The sequence below is a fragment of the Sorex araneus genome, chromosome 1, assembly GCF_027595985.1.
Source record: "Sorex araneus isolate mSorAra2 chromosome 1, mSorAra2.pri, whole genome shotgun sequence".
Classification (NCBI taxonomy): Eukaryota; Metazoa; Chordata; class Mammalia; order Eulipotyphla; family Soricidae; genus Sorex; species Sorex araneus.
In genome coordinates this window covers 77,980,191-78,003,064 of record NC_073302.1, presented here as the reverse complement: position 1 = coordinate 78,003,064, position 22,874 = coordinate 77,980,191, and the positions used below count along the sequence as shown (strand labels likewise).

The following is a 22,874-nucleotide window of genomic DNA, read 5'->3' as shown; positions in this document are numbered from 1 at the left end:
AAATGATCTAGCATCTGCCCTTGGCAGGCAGGCTTAAATGGTGGTAGGAAAATTCGAGCAAACCATACTGCCCAAAATTAGAAAGAGAGTATAGGGCAAATTGTCTGCCATAGAGGAAGGAGGTAGGCTTGGATGGTGGGGGAGAGGGATTCTGGGGACATTGGTGGTGGAAAATGTGCTCTGGTGCAGGGATTGGTGTTCAATCATTGTATTACTGAAACTCAAACATGAAAGCTTTGTAACTGTATCTCATGGTGATTGCATTTAAAAAAAAGAAAAGGAAAAGAAAAAAGCTCTGATTTTGTTTACAAGTTCCAATCTCCCCTGGAAATTTAAAGATCTTACATTATGGTTTAATTAAGTAAAAGAATGTTTTTGCTTCATAACCTTCTAAAGTTTGAGGCTCTTCATGTTCCTGGAGTGAGAAGATGCCATTGGGCTACACTAGCACATGACATTGTTGAGTGGAGACATTCCTGGCACCCGCTTGAGCAAATCGATGAACAATGGGATGACAAGTGATACAAGTGATGCAGTCTTCTAAAGTGCCCTACATAATAGTGATATCACCTTTAGAAAATTCTTAAGCATTTTGTTTTTAATCATCCTGTTTGCAAACAAAATATTAGATTGACACGATTTTCTCCTGAAGTATGTTTATATTGCACTTTGCTCATGAGCAATGTCTTGAATTCAAGCAAATTAAATATTCTCCAAACTTGTGTTTAAAATAATAAAGAACTTCCCACAACAATTAAGCTGGTTTTCTAACAACACCTATGAGTTAGCAGTTGTTACCATGGAATTTGGCCATGGAGGTCAGTATGTTTTGCTTAACATTTGCTTGACAGATGTCCTGCATTTGGCAATACAATTTAAGTCTTCAAGAGAGCTGCTTCTCTCCTTTGTGACTTGTTGGACAGGGAATGAAACTGTTCTAGCCCCTAATAGAGAGTCTTACACACTAAATAAAACTAACAGTATTTCTTAAAAATGGGTGACATGCTCAGTCTGAGACATTTCAGGGCACAAAAGACACTATTTTGTGGCCCTGTGGAGGATATGGCCTAAAAAGGAATGAGAAGTGAAAAACATGAGCCTTGCCTCAGAGTTTTCTAGGATGACTAAATTTTTCCAGAGTGTTATTTACTTAAAGGTAAGTGAAACGGATTCAGGAGACATAGGGCTAGCTACTAGAAGATTTTATAAGGAAACAGGTCACAGTGGTAATGAAATTATCCTTGATCATGTTTGTTATTTAATAAACATTGGTAATCTTTATGTGGAACCTTCATTATAAGAGATTATTTTAAATATTTGTGAAGAGGGAATAAAGCCAAAATAATTATGTTATTTCTGTGGTTTTTTTCTAAATACATTTTTAAAATAATTTTCTTTTTAAAAAATAAGGCTAGTGCTCATTTTGGTAGCACTTATACTAAAAATGGAATGATACATAAAAGATTAACATGGCCCCTGCACCAGGATGACAAACGAATTAGTGAAGTGTTCTATATTTGTCATATGTCACATGTCATATGTCATATTCTATATGCTTCTCATCTTCATCATAGTAGTAGTGGTATAGCTGTTTTATATACACTTATTAAATGGTAAAAGAGAAAAATAAAGTAAAATAAAAAATGAGGCTAGGAAAATTGTTCTGGGTCACACTTCACATGCTCAGGGTTTTCTCTTGGCGCTGTGCTCAAGGATCACTCTTGGCAGATTCAGGGGTTCAGTGGGATGCTGGCAATTGGACACGTGCAAGGCAAACACCCTACCCACAATACAATCTCTCCAGCCTAAGCTAAGAAATTTTTAATACCACCCTCTTACCAGAAAAGGCTAAGACAGATCAAACAGACAAATACTCTAAAAGGAGATAGTAACCTTAAAGGAACACCTAGGAAAAGGTGGGCTTAATAGACAAGTGAAGGGTGCAGGGTGCTGCATCCCCAAAGCTGGCTGCATATTCTCTGTTAAGAGCATAAGTCATCCTTACGTTAGACTACATTCTGGGACACAGCATAAGTCTTTATAAAATTTCTATAAAAGACAGAAATAATATTTGGTATTTTTTGGAAGGGTGCACCTGGTAGTACTCAGGACTTACTCCTGGGTCTGTGCTCAGAGATCACTCCTGGGGGGACTTAGGGGACCATATGTGGTACCAGAGACTAAACCCAGGTCACCCACATGTAAGGCAAGTACCCTACCAGCTATACAATTGCCCTGGCCCCATATTTGGTATCTATTAATATGGAGATGGTTTAAAGGATATAAACCACAAACCAAAAGCTGGGAAAAACTCAAACACCTGGAAACTAAACAATATCTTACCAAACAACCATTATATCATAGAAGAAATTTTAAAATTTCTTTTAAATTTTAAAAGAATTTAAAATTCTTTTAAATTTTAAAAGATTATTATTATTATTTAAAAAATCATTTAAAAGAAATATTCCTGAAAACAGATGAGAAACGATGTGTGTTACTAGGTTCAGAAAGCTCTGTTCTAAGATGGACTCTAGCAATATGGGATTTTATTAGACAATTCAAAAGACTAAGAACTAACCTACCCTTATATCTCAACAAATTAGAAGGTTAAGGACAAAAGTATCCAAAGTAAATAAGTGAGGAATAATAAAAATTAAAGTAGAAACCAATTTAATATTTCCATTAAGAAATAAGCGCTGTCCTCCCATTGTTCATGGATTTACTCGAGCGGGCAGCAGTATCCTCTCCTTTGTGAGAATTGTTGTTACTGTTTTTGGCATATCGAATATGCCAAGAGTAGCTTGCCAGGCTCTGCCGTGTGGGTGAGATACTCTAGCTAGCTTGCCGGGCTCTCCTAGAGGGGCAGAGGAATCAAACCTGAATCAAACCCAGGTTGGCTGTGTGCAAGGCAAACGCCCTACCCCCTGTGCTATTGTGTTTTATTTCTATTGGGCTGGAGCAATAGAAATAAAACACTTGATATAAAAGATAAGCAAAACCAAGATATTTTTATTAAGCTCAAAGAATAAACAAGATTTAAAAACTCTCAGGGAAAATGAAAGGGAAGACTCTCATAAGTTTGATAAGAAGTGAAAGGGAGATGTTAAAACAAACACCACAGAACTACAAGAGATTATATGAAATTATTATGAATAACTATGATACTAACTTGAAGAACCTAAAATATATGGATAAAGTTTTACATACTACAACCTCTGATGACCGAGTCAGAAGAAAAAAAGTCTATTCAGACAAAATTTTAGCAATTAAGTTTTGATAGTAATTAAAAACTTGCCCAAAACCAAAGCCCAGGTCAAATGCGTTCGATAGTAAGGTCTTCCAAAACTTCAAAGAGGACAACTCACCTTTCTTGAAGTATATGCTCTAAGATTAGACACAAAATAAGAATATTCACTCTGCATCATTATTCACTATAGTAGTGCAAGTCCTAGCCAGAGCAATTAGTCAAGAAAGAGACTAAAAAGGGTTCACTTTGGTAAAGAAGTTTAAAAAATGCATACAGATACAAAACTAAATACAGAAAACCCTAAAGACTCTACTAAGAAGCTCCTAGAAATAATAAACCTATACAGTAATGTAGCAGGAATCAAATGAAGTACATAAGAATATTTTATAATCTTACATGAAGACAATGATGTCAAAGAGTAAGAGATCCCATTCACAATCATGTAAAAAAATACAAGTAATCAACAAAGACACTAAAGGACATTGCAAACTATAAATCAACATTAAGAAATAAGACAAAACAAAATGAAAACATATTGCATATTTCTTGTTCCTAGATTAAAATAATTACTATTATTTAAATAATCATTCGAACCAAAGCGCTATTCATGCAGTTCCCATCAAAATCCTCATGACATTCTTCACGAATGATCAAATATAGTTCTAGAATTTGTATGTAACCATAAACCTACCAGAATATACAAAGCAATTCCTGTGAAGAGGACAGAAGGCATCTAATTTCCTGAGTTGGAACTATACTGTAAAGATATAGTAATAATACTTGTGTAGCAGTTGTCTAAAGACAGACTCTCAGCTGCATGGAATAGAATTGAGAATGCAGAGATAAACCCTCATGTTAATCTGTAACAATGAAACAGGTTGCATTAAATGGAGCAAGGAAAGCTGGATTAACCAATGGTGTTAAAAGACTTGGATAGCCTTCTGCAAAAAGAAAAAATAATAATCATAATAAGTGGATTGAAGACCTCAATGTGATACCTGAATTCATAAAAAACACAAAATTCTCCATAATATGAACCCCAATGTAGTCTCCAATGAGACAGACAGTCCCACTACAAAGGAATGGGGAGCAATCCAGTGTGATATAGGCAGTTCTCACTAGAATGGGATATTTCACTGCCATTTTGATTTTCAGTTCCAAGTATTTGTTCTCTTTGTGGAAGTGTTCAGTCTTTTACTCACTCCATTTTTAGACAGGATTATTAGTTTTTTTGTTTTTTTGTGTCTTCTGGTATTTGTGGGTGCTTTATACATACAGATTGTTAGCAATAATCTATCGTGTTGTGCACAAATATTTTCTTGCATTCAGTAGTGTCAGTCTGAGTTTCTTTTGTCGTGTAAAACTTCTTTTGTTTCAGAATTCATTCTCTAAACCTTTGTTTCTGCACTTTAGTTTATCTTTTTTAAATTTTTCAATTTTATTTTCATAAAGTTGTTCACAGTAATTGATTACATTTAATATTTCAACACAAATCCCATGACCATTACACCTTCCCATCATCATTATTTTTAATTTTCCCACACTACTCAAGCCTGCCTCACAGATGCTAAATAATTTATTTTGTATTGTTTGTTATGAGTAGTATGAGTGTAATGTGGCCACTTTTGCTTCCATGCAACCCTAAAATTCTAAGATTTTAAATAATTGGGGTCCAGAAACATCTCTGCAGTGAGCTGCTTTGTTCTGAGATGTATTTGTGAGTCTCTGGATCATGGCTATTCATGCATTTAAATGGTGCTCAGAAGCAATTAATGAGCCTAACCGCCAGGACACTGGAAGGGTGGGGATATGGGAAGATGCAGCCCATTCCAAACTCTGTGAGGCCTGGAGTTTTCAGTCATGAGTCCCACATATCTGGGTTTTTCAGTGGAATCTTTCTAATGTTTGGGGGTCTTGGGACGAGCCTGTGAAGATTGGCTGTGAGTGTGGCGGCAGTTGGGTTGTGGAAGTTTGTGGCCACCAGAGTTCATTTCCAGCAGGGGGAGGGGCATGTGGCTGTCCAATTTTCCCAGCACCATTTGTTGAAGATGCTTTCCTTGATCTATTTCATTTTGTTATAGGATAATTTTCCATAAATCTGATTGATTGCTTCTAGGCTCTCTATTCTATTCCATTGGTCTGAGAGTCTAATTCTACCAATACAACATCATTTTGATTACGCATATCAAAAAGACTGGAAATAAATAGTGGTGGAAAGGACAGAAATATTTTTTGTTAAATTTATACAGAAAATAATATGGAAATTTCTAAAAACAAACAAAAAAGTAGAACTCCCATGTGTGACCCAGAAATTATACTTTTACTCCCCAGCCCTCTAAATACACTTCTTGATATCTGTCCCCAAACACAAAAATACTAATTGGAAATTGTATTGTACACTTTTATGTTCATTACAGTTTAGAACAATAGCCGGGATTTAGAAACAACCCAAATATCCAATAACCATTTAATAAATAAGCAAATGTGATAAATATACACAATGGAATACTATAAGAAAAAGTGAAATCATGCAGGTGCTAAAACTTAGATGGATTTGAATATCATGTTCAGTGATGTAGATGAGCAAAAGAAGGACAAATACCAGGAAATCTCAGTCATATTTGAAAAATAGGAAAATAAGACAACAAAATAGAGGATTTCATATCATGACAAGTCCATAACCTCAAGTTATGGAAGTGTGGGTTACATGCTGGTGGGTGGGGACCATGTTTGGCAGAAAATGATGATGTGACTGAAAGTAACATTAGGTCACTGTTAAAAGGTCTTGAATGCTTTGTTGGGAGTGAGGTGAAGTGCCTTTGTACATAAAAACAATAAGTAAGTGTTTATGCTGTTGTGAAGATGTAACTTAAGTTATAATTAATTTTTTTAAATGTATGAAGGGGGTGGATTCTGTAAGTGAAGTAAGAAGGATCCTTAGTAGAGAGACAATAACATTAGTAGTGGGTGCATTGTTAAAACACTGTTTACCTGAAATACATCTACTATGAACAATATAGTAAATAATACTGCTTAAACCAAAAAGATCAATTTTAACAGAATATATTTGTGAATTACAAACATTAAGAAAATTAAGGAAGGAATAAACAAGTATGTAGCACTGTAGCAGTGTCATCCCATTGTTCATCGATTTGCTCAAGCGGGCACTAGTAACATCTCCATTGTGATACTTGTTACTGTTTTTGGCTTATCGAATACGCCGTGGGTAGCTTGCCAGGCTCTGCTGTGCAGGTGGGATACTCTTGGTAGCTTGCCAGGCTCTCCGAGAGGGATGGAGTAATAGAACCTCGGCCAGTGGCATGCAAGACGAACACCTACCTGCTGTGCTATCACTCATCAAATTAGAAGTCTCCTGCACTACAAAAAGAATAAAAGGCTAGGGCGTTCAGGTAAGCAACACGGCAGGAGAATGCTCCGGACCCGAGACCGGGCCAGCAACACTGGGGATCCAGACGGAGGAGGTACAGCCAGTACACCTTCTCCAGTTGGAGCCCCGGCGACAATGAGCAGCAACTAACACGGCTCCGGGATGCAGGACTGGGACAGCTCCGAACTGCACAGTCACTAATGCGGTCGCGTGACCTTTTCTGAAAAATGAAAACATACAATCTTTTGATGCCATCCAACATGTCTGACTGTTGGAGGAAAACCTCCAAATGATGATAGTGAGATCCCTGTTGAAAATTGAATGTAATCAAAGTAAGGAAAGAGTAAAGTGAAAATGTATGCCACACAGGCAGAGGAGGAGTGGAAGGGGGGGGGTATGCGGGGGTTTGGTGGTGGATCAAATATAAAAACTTTGTAACTGTATCTCAGTGATTCAATAAAAAAATAAAACTAAAAAAAAGAATAAAAGGCTAAAATCAAAAGGCAGAATGGGAGAAAATATTCAAACCCTGTTCATGTGACAAAAGACTTATAGCCAAGCAATAAAAAGCACTTAGGAAGATGGCAGCCACCCTGAAGAAGGCGGCTGCAGAAGATGTCAATGTTACTTTCGAGGACCAGCAAAAGATAAACAAATTCGCTCGGAATATGAGCAGGATCACAGAACTTAAGGAAAAAAACAGATGTGAAGCAGAAGCAGAATATCGAGGACGCTTGCGAGGACATCATGCTGGCGGATGACGACTGCCTGATGATCCTGTACCAGGTCAGGGACGTCTTCATCAGCCACTCCCAGGAGGAGATGCAGGACATGTTAGAAGAAGCGAAGAAAAATTTGCAAGAAGAAATTGACGTTTTAGAATCCCGAGTAGAATCAATTCAGCGGGTGTTGGCCGATTTGAAAGTACAGTTATATGCAAAATTTGGGAGCAACATAAATCTTGAAGCTGATGAAAGTTAAACATTTTATAATAATTTTCAAAATTCATTTAATAAACTTGAATATTGTTTAAAATGGCAAATTTCCTTCTTAAAATGATATGGAAAGTAAACTTGCTTTAAATTTTTTTCATTAAAAAAAGCACTTAGAAAGCTTGATTATAACAAAAACTAAAACGCCAGAAAAAGGGTAGAGGAGATGAATAGATAATTCCTCAAAGAAGATATATGTAGATGACATACAGGCAAACAAAACAATGTTCATAATTACTGATTATCAGAGAAATGCAGATCAAAATGATGGCACACACCTGCCCAGAAATAATGAGTGCTTGCAGGTGAAGAAAATCACCCTCATTCAATGCTGGTGGAACTGTCATGTAGTTCTGACACTTCAGAAAATAATATGGAGGCTTCTCAAAAAATAAAAATAGAACTTTTATATAAAACAATGATCTCACTGTTTGGTATTTATCTAAAGAGCTCGAAAATAATTATTTATGTATATATATGCACATACATATACACACACCTATGTTTGTTTCAGTACTATTTACAGTAATCAAGATTTGGAAACAACCCAAATGTCCAACAACAAATGAATAGATAAGGAAAATGTAGTATACAGACATACAATGTAATACTACTAAGCTATGAGGAAAGATGAAATCTTGTATTTTTCTTCAACTTGGATTAAACTGGAGGGTGTTATGCTAAGTGAAGTGAGTCAGAAGAAGAAATATAAATGGGGGCTGATCTCATTCATATGTGGATTGTAAAGATACAAACAAAGGGTACACAAAAGAAATAAATCCTAATGAGAACAAATTCTAAAATTTTGCCAACAGAACTGAAAACTGAGATTGCTTAGAGGGGGAGCAAAGTGGAGCTGGAGAGATGCTGACATTCAGTTGGTGTGTGGGATGCAGCAGCATTGTATATCTAAAACAACAATATTTTGAAAAATTATTTATTGTAGTTAAGGTAATTGTTTTTCCAATGGTTGACATGTAAAATTTTAGCATATGCAGTTGTAAATCATATACCTCAATTTGAAAAATTAAGTATAAGTGATAGACTCATTAAATTATCTGATAGCAAAATATTTGAGTATATAGTTACAAGTATTTAGTTCTTGCACAAATTATTTTATATATGGAATATAATTATTAAAAATCCATTATATTTAATTTTTTAATTGGTTAAGTTCATTACAAAATATTAATATGGGGCATGTCATAGGACTCGTGTCTCAGGAGTCCAGAGAGCAAGGACTCCTACTCTCTAGAAGGAGCGTATGAAATTCACAAGGCATTATGGATCTGTAACATTCCTTGACACCAAATAGACTCTTTGGTCCCTCTAGTTAAAGAAAAATATAAAATGCATAAAAATTTAAATACTTTGAATTTTTTCCTTTTTACAAAAATATAAATTTATATAAATATAAATTTCCACCCCAAGAAGTTCTGAAGGCCACCAGGACCATGCCTAGTGGTGCTTTGGGAGGGGCCTTGGACATGCTATGCATATTCTCAATCTCTCATTCCTAAAATTCTTTTGGAAGATGTATTTCTTTATTTCTCAGTAATATAAATATTACCTCAACCATACAATTTTTTCCTTAAAACTAAGTGGTGAAAAAGTCATCTACACATTAATAACAAGGCTGAGAGTCTAATAACATATTACCCCATATTTCCAGGATTTCCATCTTTTTAATATATTTTAGTTCTTGTTTATTGTTCTGTTACACATGTTACAATCTGTTTCTGAAAGCACCCTCAGCCTATTCTGTTTCTCAGCCCTTCCACTGTGTGTTAAAAAGAATTTTAATATTCAAATAAAAAAAGTCACCCATGGACATGTCCAAATGCTTCTCACTATTTCAGGCAGTACTTTTGTGTAACAGTTCAAGATCCATCCTGCATCCTTGGTTAGACCTCAAGTCATTTATAAAGGCAGGTCCCTTGGTCGACTCAGAGAGAGAATAGGCTAGCTGTGTGGGTGGTCTGGGACTCCCTGGCCCATACTCTGAGAGAACAGATGACATCATGGATTCACATGGTAAATTTCGGAAGCTGCAGTTCTGTTTTCTTGCAGTTAGCCCAAGTTGCCTGTGTTCCAAGTGCAAGACAAGAACACTTGGAAACTACAGTTTTTTATTTGACAATTTAAAAAGATCACAAGATTTACAAGCCTGAGACAGAGAGAAGACACTTTTGAAGTTCTGTACATGCCACAGCGAGGAGGGGGAGAATCATCCTGCAGGAGTAACTGCAAATGGGCACCAACAATCCTTTGCCTGCCTGAATTGCTGATTTGTTTTCTTTCTCCCAAAAGAAGTGTTAATTGATCTTTTCTGTTACAGATTCTGGGCCTGTTCAGAGAAGACCTAGACACCCCTTTCTGAATGAAGCCTACAGGAATTTCAGCCTGGAAAAAGTTTATGGAAATACAAATGAAATCAGGTTATACACGAAGTTTTTGCCAGATTTCAAGGTGATTCACAAGACTGTTCTTGTATTCCAGCTCAGAGACTAACAAAGCTTTCTGCTCATCCCAACCCTGTCTCAGCTGACAAAAATGGCATAGCTGTCTCCAGAGCATCTCCAGGTGTTCCTGTGATACTAAGCTCTCATGAACTCTTAGTTATCTTAGGTAGCTGCATTAACACAAGCAATTATGACTTATTCCTTATTTATGTTTTATCATTTCAACACCAATACATTAGTTGTGTTTGGGTTTTTTTATTCAATAATAGTTATTACTTCATTTGCAAATTAATTCTACCTTAGAGCTATAATAATTTCAAAATGCCCTTCAAGAATCTAAGTGCTTAGTGGATCCAGTGTACCTGAGATTAAATCTTACATTTATCTCTACATAGCTTGTGACCTTTGGCAAGTTTCTTAAAAATCTATGTCTCTGCTTCAGCATCTAAAAATGGAATTAATGTACCTAACAATGGCACTATGTTTGAATTCAGTTAATGGGCATAAGATTCAAAGTTAACTCTTATTACTATTTTCATTTTCTTAGTTGAAATTACGTTTTCTGTCCCTGTGTCCAAGTCATGTCTTTGGGATTATCTTTACTTCCCAGACAACATTTTCTTATTTATTTTAATACAGACCAAGAGATATTTGAATGCAAAATCAAAAGCTCACAATACTTTTATTTCTAACTGACACTAGATAAAATCCCAAAGTTAACAATAGGAGGGAGATTTAGGTGTCTCTTGAGCAGATTTATTACTGCTTAAGAGAGAGTTAGAAAACTGTCGTCACCATAGAGTAGCCTTGTATTGCAATTTTCTGTTCAACTGGAGCATCTGAAGGAGCAAACAAACAAACAAACAAACACCTTTAAATGTCTTGACCTTAGGAAGCCACAGAAACAGTGAGCAACCTGTGACTAGCATGCCTGAGTCGAGTCTCTCTTTCTCACTCTACATATATATATGTATATGTATATATACATATATATATGTCCCACTTATGAGACAGATCACTGTCTCTGCCCTCTTCTTCTGACTAATTTCACTAAACCAATTAATCCATGTAGCAGCAAGTTATATGACTTTTAGCTTTTCTTACTGCTGAATAGTACTCAATTTTGTATACATACCCACAAATGCGTTGGCATTCCCAGCAAAAATAAAAGAGAGTACCTTTCTCCTCACATCCATGCCAGCACTGGTTGTTCTTGTTCTGTTTGATGTCTGCCAGTCTCTGTGGTGTGAGATGATTATCTCATTGTTGTTTTGATTTGCATCTCCCTGATAATTAGCGATGTAGAGCATTTTTTCAGTGCCCTTTGGCCATTTGTATTTTTTTTTCAGGAAGCTTCTGTTCATTTCTTCTTTCCATTTTTCGATGGGGTTGGAGGTTATTTTCTTTTACATTTCTACTAGTTTCCCGTATATCCTGGATATTAACCCCTTATCAGATGGTTATTGGGTAAATAATTAACAAAAATTTCCATTCTGTGCCTCTATATATATTTTGGTCACTGTTTCCTAAGGTATAGAAGCTTCTTAGTTAAATGTAGTACCATTGTTTATGTTTGTTTCTACTTGCTTGGTCAGTGGTGTTTCATCCTTAAAGACTTTTCAGTGTCATGGAGGATTATATCTACATTTTCCTCCATGTACCTTATAGATTCAGGTCTCTTATTGATGCTTTTAATCCACTTTGATCTGACTTTTGTGCCTGGCATTAGACAGAGGTCAGAGTTCAGTTTTTGCAGATAACTGTCCAGTTTTCCCAGTACCACTTTTTGAAGAGGCTTCTCTTGTTCCACTTCACATTTCTTGTTTCTTTGTCAAAAATTAAGTGGCCATATATTTGGGGGTCTGTGACAGAATATTCAAATCTGTTCTATTGGTCTGTGGGTCAATTTATAGTCCAACCCCATGCTGTTTTAATTACTACTGCTTTGTAGTGCAGTTTGAGATTGGGGAAGGTGATGCCAGCCATCTTATTTTTCCCAAAGATTGCTTTGGCTATTCATGGAGGTTTATTGTTCCATATGAATTTCAGGAGTGTTTTGCCTATTTCTTCAAAGAATGTTATGGGGTTTTATAGGGACCACATTAAATCTGTATAGTGCTTTGGGGAGTATTGCCATTTTGATATTTTTAATCCTCCTTATCCATGTGCAGGGGATGTGTCCCCATTTCCTAGTGTCCTTTTTACTTCTTGAAGTAGTGTTTTGTAAGTTTCTTTGTACAGGTCCTTCATCTCTTAGTGAAGCTAATTCCAAGATACTTGATTTTCTGAGGCACTATTGTGGAGGGGGTTATTTTTTAAATATCTCTTTATTCTCTTTCATTATTTGTACATAGGATCGCCATAGACTTTTGTATGTTGATTTTTTAGCCTGCCACTTAACTATACAAATCTAATATATCTGAGAGCTATTTTGAAGAATCTTTAAGATTTTCTTAAGTATAGTATCATATCGTCCACAAACATTGATAGTTCGACTTCTTCCTTTCCTACCTGTGTGCCCCTGATATCTTTTTATTGCCTAACTGCTATGGCAAATACTTCTAGTACCATATTGAATAGAAGTGGCGAGAGTGGGCAACCTTGTCTTGCACCAATCTTAGAGGTAAGACTTTCGGTTTCTCCCCATTGATAATGATACTTGCCACGAACTTGTAGTATATGGTTTTGATTACCTATATTGAGGAAATTTTCTTCAATGCACATTTTGCTGAGGGTTTACATCAAAAATGAGCGCTGAATCTTGTTAAATTCTTTCTCTGCTATATTGATATGATCATATAGTTTTTATCCTTTATTTTATTGAGATGATGGATTATATTAATTGACTTGCATATGTTAAATCATCCTTGCATCCCTGAGATGACTCCTACTTGGTCATGGTGTATGATCGTTTTGATAAGTCATTGAATTCTGTTTGCTAGGATTTTGTCAAGGATCTTTGCGTCTGTGTTCATCAGGCATATTGGCTCATAATTCTCTCTTTGTGGTATTTCTTCTTTTGGTATCAAGGTGATATTTGCGTCATAAAAATGTTTGCAATGTTTCTGATTCTTCAATTTCTGGGAAAAGCTTAAAAAAGGTTCGGCGTATGTCCTCTTTAAATATTTGGAAGAATTCACTAGTGAATCCATCTGGGCCGGGACTTTTGTTTTGGGGAGGATATTTTAATACTGTTTCAGTTTCCTTTATGGTGATAGATCTTTCCAGGCACTCCAGGTCTTCTTGGTTCAGCCTCAGGAGGCTATAGGAATTCAGGAATTTATCCATTTTCTCAAGGTTTTCTTGCTTCGTGACATAAAGATTCTCAAAGTAATCTCTGAGGATCCTTTGAATTTCTGTCATTTCTATTATGATGTTCCCCTTTTCGTTTCTGATTTCATTTATTAGGATTTTCTCTCTCTTTCTTTTTGAGTTTTGCTAGAGGTTTATCAATCTTCTTTATTTTCTTAAAGAAACAGCTTTTGGTTTCATTGATCTTTTAGATTGGTTTTTTGCCTTCCATCACATTCATTTTTACTCTAAATTTTGTTATTTTTTTCCTCCTGCCAATATTGGGCTCCTTTAGTTAGTCATTTTCCAGCTTTGAGGTTAGGTTACTTATACACTGTACTGGATCAATAGCACAGCACACAGGGCATTTGCCTTACACACGGCCGACCCGGGTTTGATTCTTCTGCCCCTGTCGGAGTACCCAGCAAGCTACCAAGAGTATCCCGCCCGCACAGGAGAGCCTGGCAGGCCACTCGTGATGTATTTGATATACCCAAAACAGTAACAACAAGTCTCACAGTGGAGATGTTACTGGTGTCCGCTTGAGCAAATTGATGAACGGGATGACAGTGCTACAGTACTATTAGTCCCTTGTTAGATTCATAGACATTTAGGAGAATAAATTCTTCCTGATGTACATATCCCTTTATTAATAAGAAATGATGTTCACTGTCTCTTGTGACCTTCTTCAGTCTGAAATCTGGTGTTCTTATACCAGAATGGCCACCCTAGCTTTTTTGAGGGAGTTGCTTGACTCTAGATTGTATTCCACCCTTTAACATTGAGTCTGCATTTGCTCTGAAGTTCAGATGTATTTCTTGCAAGCAGAAGAATGCTGCATTCAATTTTCTGATCTATCCTGCAACTTTGCGTCTTTTAATTGTTATGTTTAGCCCATTGGAATTGAGAGAGATTATTGTTGTGGCGTTTTCCCCCATCTTTTTGCTGAAGTTTGGTATGTTTGAGGGGCTTGTCTTGTCTTTAAGTAGCCTGTTCAATTGTTCTTGTAACCATCATTTCGAATCTATGAAGTTCTTGAATTGTGTTGTTCCTTCTGATATGCATGAGATTCTCGCTGGGTAAAGAATTTTTGTTGGTAACAAATGGTGCTGGTACAACTGGACAACCACATGCAAAAAGTGAGCATACACCTCGACCTAACACCATGCATGAAAATCAGATCAAAATAGATTAAAGACGTCAACATCAGACCAGAATCCATAAGGTACATTGAAGACCAGGTAGACAAAATCCTCCACAGTATTGAAGATAAAGGTATCTTCAAAGATGACACGCAATTGACCAACCCAGTGGAAACAAAGATAAACAAAAGGAATTATATTAAACTAAGAAGCTTCTGCACCGCAAAAGATACAGTAACCAGAATACAAAGACAATCTACAGAATGGGAAAGGATATTCACCCAATACCCGTCAGATAAGGTGTTTATATCAAGGCTATATAAGGCGCTGGTTGAACTCTACAAGAAGAAAACATCAAACCCCATCCAGAAAAAGGGGTGAAGAAATGAACAGAAACTTTCTCAAGGAACAAATGCAAATGGCCAAAAGGCACATGAAAAAATGCTCTTCATCACTAATCATCAGGGAGATGCAGATCTAAACAACTATGAGATATAACCTCCCACCACAGAGATTGGCACACATCCAAAAGAACAAAAGCCACCTCTGTTGGTGTGAATGTGAGGAGAAAGGGACCCTCCTACACTGCTGATCGGAATGCTGACTGGTCTAGGCCTTTTGGAAAACAATATGGACACTTCTCAAAAAATTAGAAATTCTTTTCCACTGCTGCATGAGCACAACCCCGGAGACAACTGAACTACGTTGGATACGAGCAGCTCCCAGAAATGCCTCCAGACTGTGATCGGAACCACTGGCCCATGCGGCACCAGCGGGGCAGGGTTTTTCTCTCTCAACCCTTCCTTACTGGGCATAGCGTGGCAATTGCTGATCTGATCTATTGCCGATTTTTATAACACAGAAGGCAGGTACCAGCGGGACACCCAGGAGATCGCAGGGGGCGGGATTGCCTGACCCGCCCTTTGCCAATATTAAAGCACAGCGCCACATGGGTATGGTCTTTTCCGCTGCTGCACGAGCATGATCCCGGAGGCAACTGAACTACTTTGGACACGAGCAGCTTGCAGAAATGCCTCCAGACTGTGATTGGAGCCACTGGCCCATGTGGCACCAGCGGGGCAGGATTTCTCTCTCCAGGCTTCTCCATTATATGAGCACCACAAAAGGAAAGTAAAAGCTTGCAGTGATGCAATTACTGGCAGAATTTTCCCTGGACTTCATACAAAAATCCAAAACCTAATATCTCTTAATTGTCAGCAATGTGAAGCGGTTCCTTTTTAGCAGTTTTGACTGTGAGGGAAAACTCCAAACAATAATACTGAGTTTTTTGTTGAATATTGAAGGTAATCAAAGTAGCAGCCATTTCTCTAGACTGTGAACCAAGCCATCGCCCCACGCTGGCTGAGGACGGCAAATATCCTTTTTTCTTGTCGGGGGCGTGGCGTCAGCCATAGTGTGAGGACTATTTATTAAGCAGGCATGAACTTGGTGGCGTGGAAAGGAGAAAAAAAATTCTATGTACTTGAAACAGCGGGACTTCATATCTCTCCATTCTCAGCAATGGAAAACTAATTATCAAATGCTTCCTTGGCAGTAAGGCTGTCTTTCTTGGGGGAAAACTCCAACAATAGTGAGTTTTGTGTTGAAATATGGAATGTAACCAAGTAAAGAGAAAAATAAGTGAAATTTATCAATTATGCAGGCGGGGGCGGGGGGTGGGGTGGCGGGGATTGGGAGGTATACTTGGGTCTTTGGTGGTGGAATATGGGCACTGATGAAGGGATAGGTGTTTGAGTATTGTATAATTGAGACATAAGCCTGAGAACTTTGTAATTTTCCACATGGTTATTCAATAAAATAAAAAAATTAAAAATTGAGCTCCCATTTGACCTAGCAATATCACTTCTGGGAATATATCTGGGAGAGGAAAAAAAGTATAGTAGAAATGACATCTGCACTTGTATGTTCATCGCAGCACTGTTTACAATAGCCAGAATCTGGATAAAACCCGAGTGCCTCGGAACAGATGACTGGTTAAAGAAACTTGGTACATCTACACAATGGAATACTATGCAGCTGTTAGAGAAGATGAAGTCATGACCTTTGCATATAACTGGATCAATATAGAAAGTATCATGGGAAATGAAATGAGTCAGAAAGAGAGAGACATACATCGAAAGATTGCACTTATCTGTGGAATATAAAATAACAGAATGGGAGAATAATAACCAAGAGTAGTAGAGATAAGTACCAGGAGGTTTGCTCCACGACTTGGAAGGCAGCCTCACATGCTGGGGAAAAAGGCAGCTCAGATAGAGAATGGAACACCAAGTAAAGTGTGGTTGGAGGATCCGCTCATGATGGGAGATGCATGCTGAAAGTATACTATAGATTGAACACGATGGCCACTCAATACCTCTATTGCAAACCACAACACCCAAAAGGAGAGGGAGAACAAAAGGGAATGCCCTGACACAGAGGTGTTGTGGGGTGGGGATGATGGACAGGGGGTGAGAGTGATACTGGTATCATCGGTGGTGGAGAATGGGCACTAGTGGAGGGATGGGTACTCGAGCATTGTATGACTGAAACACAAGCACATAAATTTGTAAATCTGTAACTGTACCCTTATGGTGATTCACTAATAAAAGATAAATTTTAAAAAAGAATACAGAGAATGTAAGGCTTTATCATACTAGCTTCATACTTGCCTCAGCCAACTTCAATGAAATGTTAAGCCACTCTAGAAACAACAGAGGTACAAAAGCTATAAAAATAAAGTTTTCCCATGCCTCCATAAACAGCGGTAGTTAAAATGTTTTCTTATGCTGATAACTAAAAGTTTGGTAGTAATGAAAAGCCTTTTACTGTGTCTGAAAGCATGTTTGCATAGTGGAATTTTTAAAAGTATCTGGTGTAGAAAGATTATGATTTGAAATAACTAAGGTACAAAAACTATCGAAATTAAGTTTATTAATTATAATAATTTAAATTATTATAAATTAAAATAATAAATAGAACTGTCGTCCCATTGCTCATCAATTTGCTTGAGTGGGCACCAGTAACGTCTCCATTGTGAGACTTGTTGTTACTGTTTTTGGCATATTGAATACGCATGAGTAGTTTGACATGCTAGAGAGTATCCCGCCCTCATGCAAGGCAGCTGCGTACTTCTGGGAGCTTGGTTTTAAGTCTATGGATGTTGGCTGTTGGGATTACACAGCGCCAGGGCAGTCCCTGGTTGTGACCGCCTAGCTACTGGAAAATTGGAAGTCTGGGTGGAAGACGCCCAGTCTGGATCCAAGGAGGCTTGGAGGTCTCAGCCTCACGTCCCACACACCTGAGTTCCTCTGCCAATATCTTCATGCATGAGGCTCATCTGAACATGTGAAGAGGGGCCCTGAGCATGGCTGTAGCTAGGCTCTGGAGGTCTTGGGCCACGGGAGTTCTGCTCGGGGTGGGGAAGGAAGCTGGAGCCCATCCCCCTCCAAGGGGTCCCGGGAAGACAGCCAGGCATGCGGGCCAGAGACTCTCTGGCAACTAAAAATGTTTATAGCTACTTAGCATAGGGTTATAAGGGGTTAATCTCAGATGTCAGCCTGAGAGTTTTTTAAAGATTTTCCTTGGGTCTTCCCATCCCCCTGCATTCCCATCTCAGCAAGCTCTGTCTCAGTTAAAGACTGGATATCCAGACCTCTCTAACCTCAACAATAAGTTTTAATCAAACTTCTGCCCAGCAGATAAGACTTGCTAACTCCTTCAGGTATTTGGTTCTTGCAACTTTATAAATGAGAAAGGGCTTGGGAAACAATCGATTCTTATATTTGCGCTAAAAGAGAAAAGAAACAGTGGGAAACCTCCTTGTAGGAGGAAAAATCTATGCTTATATTTTAACTTATGACAGACCTACTAATACACTCGGGGTCCTGCTAAGGCCTCATCTGGAGTAAAAGTCATCCTCCTGGCTCAGTCCCCAGACCACCTGAGACTCCACAACCCTCCAAACTTCAGACCAGAACAGATCTCAGCTAGAAGTCACAAGGAAATTTGAGGAAGAGTCAGTGACACAGGACCCCCATGGGGAAGGACAGGCTAAATTGGCCTGAGGACTTAGTCTTGAATTTACGGTATAAGCCTAATCCTGACCCTCAGAGAACTTTGTACAAAAGTGTGAAATCATTACTGTTTCATGGTAATCTATGAGTGTTTTAATCATTATATCTGTGTTTTCCTAGACATCAGAATTCTAAATATGTCTCTGGTTAATTTCTAATGTAAAGTGAACTTTTGCCCAGTGAATATATGTTGTAAGAACTTTAGTTGTAAGCATATTTAAAACTTTTTGAAAATCTATAGAACTGATGTAATGCTTATGAAATGGTACTGCAGAATAGTTTCGTCAAGTTAAATAAGATGATTGTTAACTTGTGTCCAAACTTGTGAGATCATGTTGTACCAAGTCTAGTTTAAACTTGTGGGATGACTATAAGGAATATAGATGTCTGTCTTAAATCAGAAAAATAATGGATGGAAATATCGGTGAGAAGTAATAAAGCAATCCTGTCAACATGAAGTTGGTTTTGAAGTGAAAAATTTACAGGACATAATGGATGTAAAGGAAGTTTGAGTTTGTGTTTTGAGGAAAAGAAACTGTAATCAAATTATATTGTTGTAAAAACTCTTTAAAGTATATCTGCAAAACTGTTCTAGTATCCAGAGTCCTGTTACATTGCTCTTAGATAATTGAAAATCAATGTTTTCAACATAGAACTAAATTAATTTTATGTGATGGTCACTGTGAATCCTCTACTATGAAGGAGACTCTACCCCCACAGGTAACCCATCAGCACATTCACAAGAGGGAGGTGATATCCACTCTAACTATAGATACACTGTTTGAAATTGGACTGGCAGGAGTCGGGACGGCTATCACTTCACTTGCAACCCAGCAGAGCAGATACTCATCTCATTGAGCAGCTATCTATGAGGTCCCAGAGAGGATCGAAACCTTCATCCGTTATCTCAAGAAATCTCTGACATCACTGTCAGAAGTGGTGTTGCAGAACAGAAGAGGACTGGACTTATTATTGTTGCAGCAAGGTGGGTTGTGTGCCATGCTAGGGGAGCAGTGTTGCTTTTATGCTGACCACACAGGAGTTGTACGTGATTCTATGGCTAAATTGCGAGATTGGGTTAGCTAAACAAAAGAGGGAGCATGTGGAACAAGAAGAATAGTTTGAGAGATGGTATGGCATGTTGCCTTGGCTTACCACACTTGTGTTTGCCCTGGTTGGGCCAGTCATTTTACTATTGCTACGTGTAACACTTGGGCCATGTATTGTAAACCGCCTTGTTCAGATGATAAGAACCTGATTTGGGACCATGGTGATGTTCAGCCATGCAATAGATAGAGTTGCAGACCCTCGACCAGGAGATGCAGCCTGGATGCATGTGGCCCTGGAAGGAGTGCATGAAAGTGCAACATAGCCGCCACACAGGGAACAACGCTGGGTCAGAGAGCCAAAGACAGGTAAAACCTCAGAGGAGGCAACCTAAGACAGGTCCCACCCCTAAGGACACAGCGTGAGGCTGTCCGGTGGCCCTCGGCAGCTGCTCCTATATAAAACAAAAAGGGGGAGATTTGGGGGTCTCAGCAGCCAATCTGAGACTTTGACCAAACTCCCTGCCCCTGAAAGCAAGACAGGGGCCCGAGGGCTTGCTCCAGCACTCCACACACTTAGGCACTCTGGTTGAGGAGACAATGGGATGTGGAGTGTGACAGTTAACATTTGTCTGAGATGATTGACCGAGCCCTGAGAGAGGGGAATACAAATCATTAACTAGCATTTGTACTGAGCTCTCGACAAGATAAAATGTGATACATGTGTGGAATGCCCCCGATGTATAAAAACCCTTGTGTAAGAGTCAATAAACGGATTGCTGATTGACCACCAGCTTTCCCTCCCTCTGCATGGTTCTTTCTTGGTGGCAGCGGGAGCCTGTGGTGGCACTTAAGTGCCCGACCCAAGCCCGCAGGGAGAGAGGCGGACATTACCGGCCTAAAGGAAGCAATGCTCGAGAAGATAGTGAGAATGAGACAAGACTCCAAAAGAAGGATGATAAAGATGCCAAAGTCCTGCAGCAAAACACATATATACGGAATAGATGCTAGGCACCCCATATGCAGGGGGAGAAGTGAAAACAAAGTGGGAATTGATTGAAACAGTCCTGACTCAAGGAGGACTCTTCTGATAGTCTACCTTATTATCAGGGGGCAGAGATTGAGCGCCCATTCATTTCCCTACCTTAATTACCAGCTGGGTATCCCCTTTGCAGTGGCCTATTTTATTGCATAGGTTCAAGACAATCAGGGGGTCAAACTTTGCTCCAGCAACGTTCGCGCTGTCCCTATTCGGGCGCCAGATGTCGGGGTCCTGGCCAGTCGATCCTGGCACACTAGAGTATGATCCCCAAAGTCGCCGGATTTACTCCCTATGGGAGAGAGAATGGGAAGGAGAGAAGCCTCTGCCCTAGGCCCCCGTGCTCTGTGCGCTCTCGCTGCCACCAAGAAAGAACCATGAGGAGAAGGCAAAGCTGGTGATCAATAAGCAGTCCATTTATTGACTCTTACACAAGGGTTTTTATACATACAATGGGGGGAATTCCACACATGTATCACGTTTTATCTCATGGAACTCATCACAGATGCTAGTTAATGATTTGTATTCCCCCCTCTCTCAGAGCCGGGTAAATCAGCTCAGGCAAATGTTAACTGTCACCCTCCACATCCCACAATGTGTCTCCTTAACCAGAATACTTATGTGTGTGGAGTGCTGGAGCAAGTCCATGGACTCCTGTCTTGCTTTTAGGGACAGGGGGTTTGGTCAAAGTCTCAGGCTGGCTGCTGAGACCCCAACAGCTCACCATTACTATTGTGTTTTTGGTGTAATATTAATTGAGGTAGGGGTTAATGAGGCATTGGCATAGTGTGTTTTGGTAATAAGGCTACTCTAGTGAAAACTACTCATAAGAGGCAAATTTATGGTTTTTATGGGGGCATGGAGAGGGAGCTTAATACAGCCATGTCTCAGGAAGCAACTTCCACAAGGCCTCTGACATGTTTTCGGAGATTTTAGGTCCTTGCAGCTGGAAACCAGCTATTTCCTCTGGATCCCACAAATCCTACAGAGTTAAAGTATATTCTCTTTAGCTGTGCTTTTCTTTTTTATGCAGATACATAAAGATCAGATAGAAATGGCTAGATTGGAGGAGCAGTGTTTGGAAATCAAAAGCTTTAGCTTTTCATCCTTGTTACTTGCCAATAGGTTGTGTTCACCTGGAAATATAAAGAAGAGTACGTCCTTCGAGAGATTTTTAAAAAAGATAAAATGAGATCATATAGGAGTCAGTGGAAGCAAACATAAACAAAAGGGACTACATCAAACTAAGATGCTTCTGCACTTCAAAAGAAATAGTGACCAAAATACAGAAAGAGCCCACAGAATGGAAAAGAATTTTTATCCAATATCCATCTGATAAGGGATTAATATCCAAGATATACAAGACACTAGTAGAACTGTATAAGAAAAAAATCTCCAACACCATCAAAAAATGGGGAGAAGAAATGAACAGAGGTTTCCTAAAAAAAGAAATACAAATGGCCAAAAAGCACATGAAAAAATGCTCCACATTGCTAGTCATCAGGAAGTTGCAAATCAAAACAACAATGAGAGATCATCTCACACCACAGAGACTGGCACACATTCAAAAGAACAAAAGCAACCAGTGCTGGTGTGGATGTGGGGAAAAAGGGACATTCCTTCACTGTTGGTGGGAATGCCGACTGGTCCAGCCTTTCTGGAAAACAATATGGACAGTCCTTCAAAAACTAGAAATTGAGCTTCCATATGACCTGGCAATACCACTTCTGGGAATATGTCCCAAGGATGCAAGACAGTACAGTAGAAATGACATCTGTACCTATATATTCACTGCAGCATTGTTCACAATAGCCAAAATCTGTAAACAACCCGAGTACCCTAAAACAGGTGACTGGTTAGAGAAACTTTGGTATCTACACAGTGGAATACTATGCAGCTGTTAGGAGAGATGAAGTCATGAAATTTTTTCATAAATGGATAAACATGGAGAGTATCATGCTAAGTGAAATGAGTCAGAAAGAGAAGGACAGACATAGAAGGACTGCATTCATTTGTGGAGTATAGAATAACATCGCATGAGGCTGACACCCAAGGACAGTAGATACAAGGGCTAGGAGGATTGTCCCATAGCTGAAAGACTGCTTCATGAGAGGAGGGGAGAAGCCAGATGGAATAGAGAAAGGATCACTAAGAAAATGATGGCTGGAGGAACCAGTTGGGATGGGAGATG

General features: G+C 38.7%; 1 non-coding gene and 1 pseudogene across 1 annotated transcript; both read left to right on the top strand.

Annotated features, from left to right (window-relative positions):
- The first annotated feature begins 1,414 nt into the window (after positions 1 to 1,414).
- Positions 1,415 to 1,521, top strand: LOC129401345 (U6 spliceosomal RNA). The gene has a single exon (XR_008628275.1). It is a non-coding gene; the product is annotated as a U6 spliceosomal RNA (small nuclear RNA).
- A 5,695-nt stretch (positions 1,522 to 7,216) lies between these two features.
- Positions 7,217 to 7,665, top strand: LOC101540862 (prefoldin subunit 4-like; annotated as a pseudogene).
- Positions 7,666 to 22,874: the final 15,209 nt, after the last annotated feature.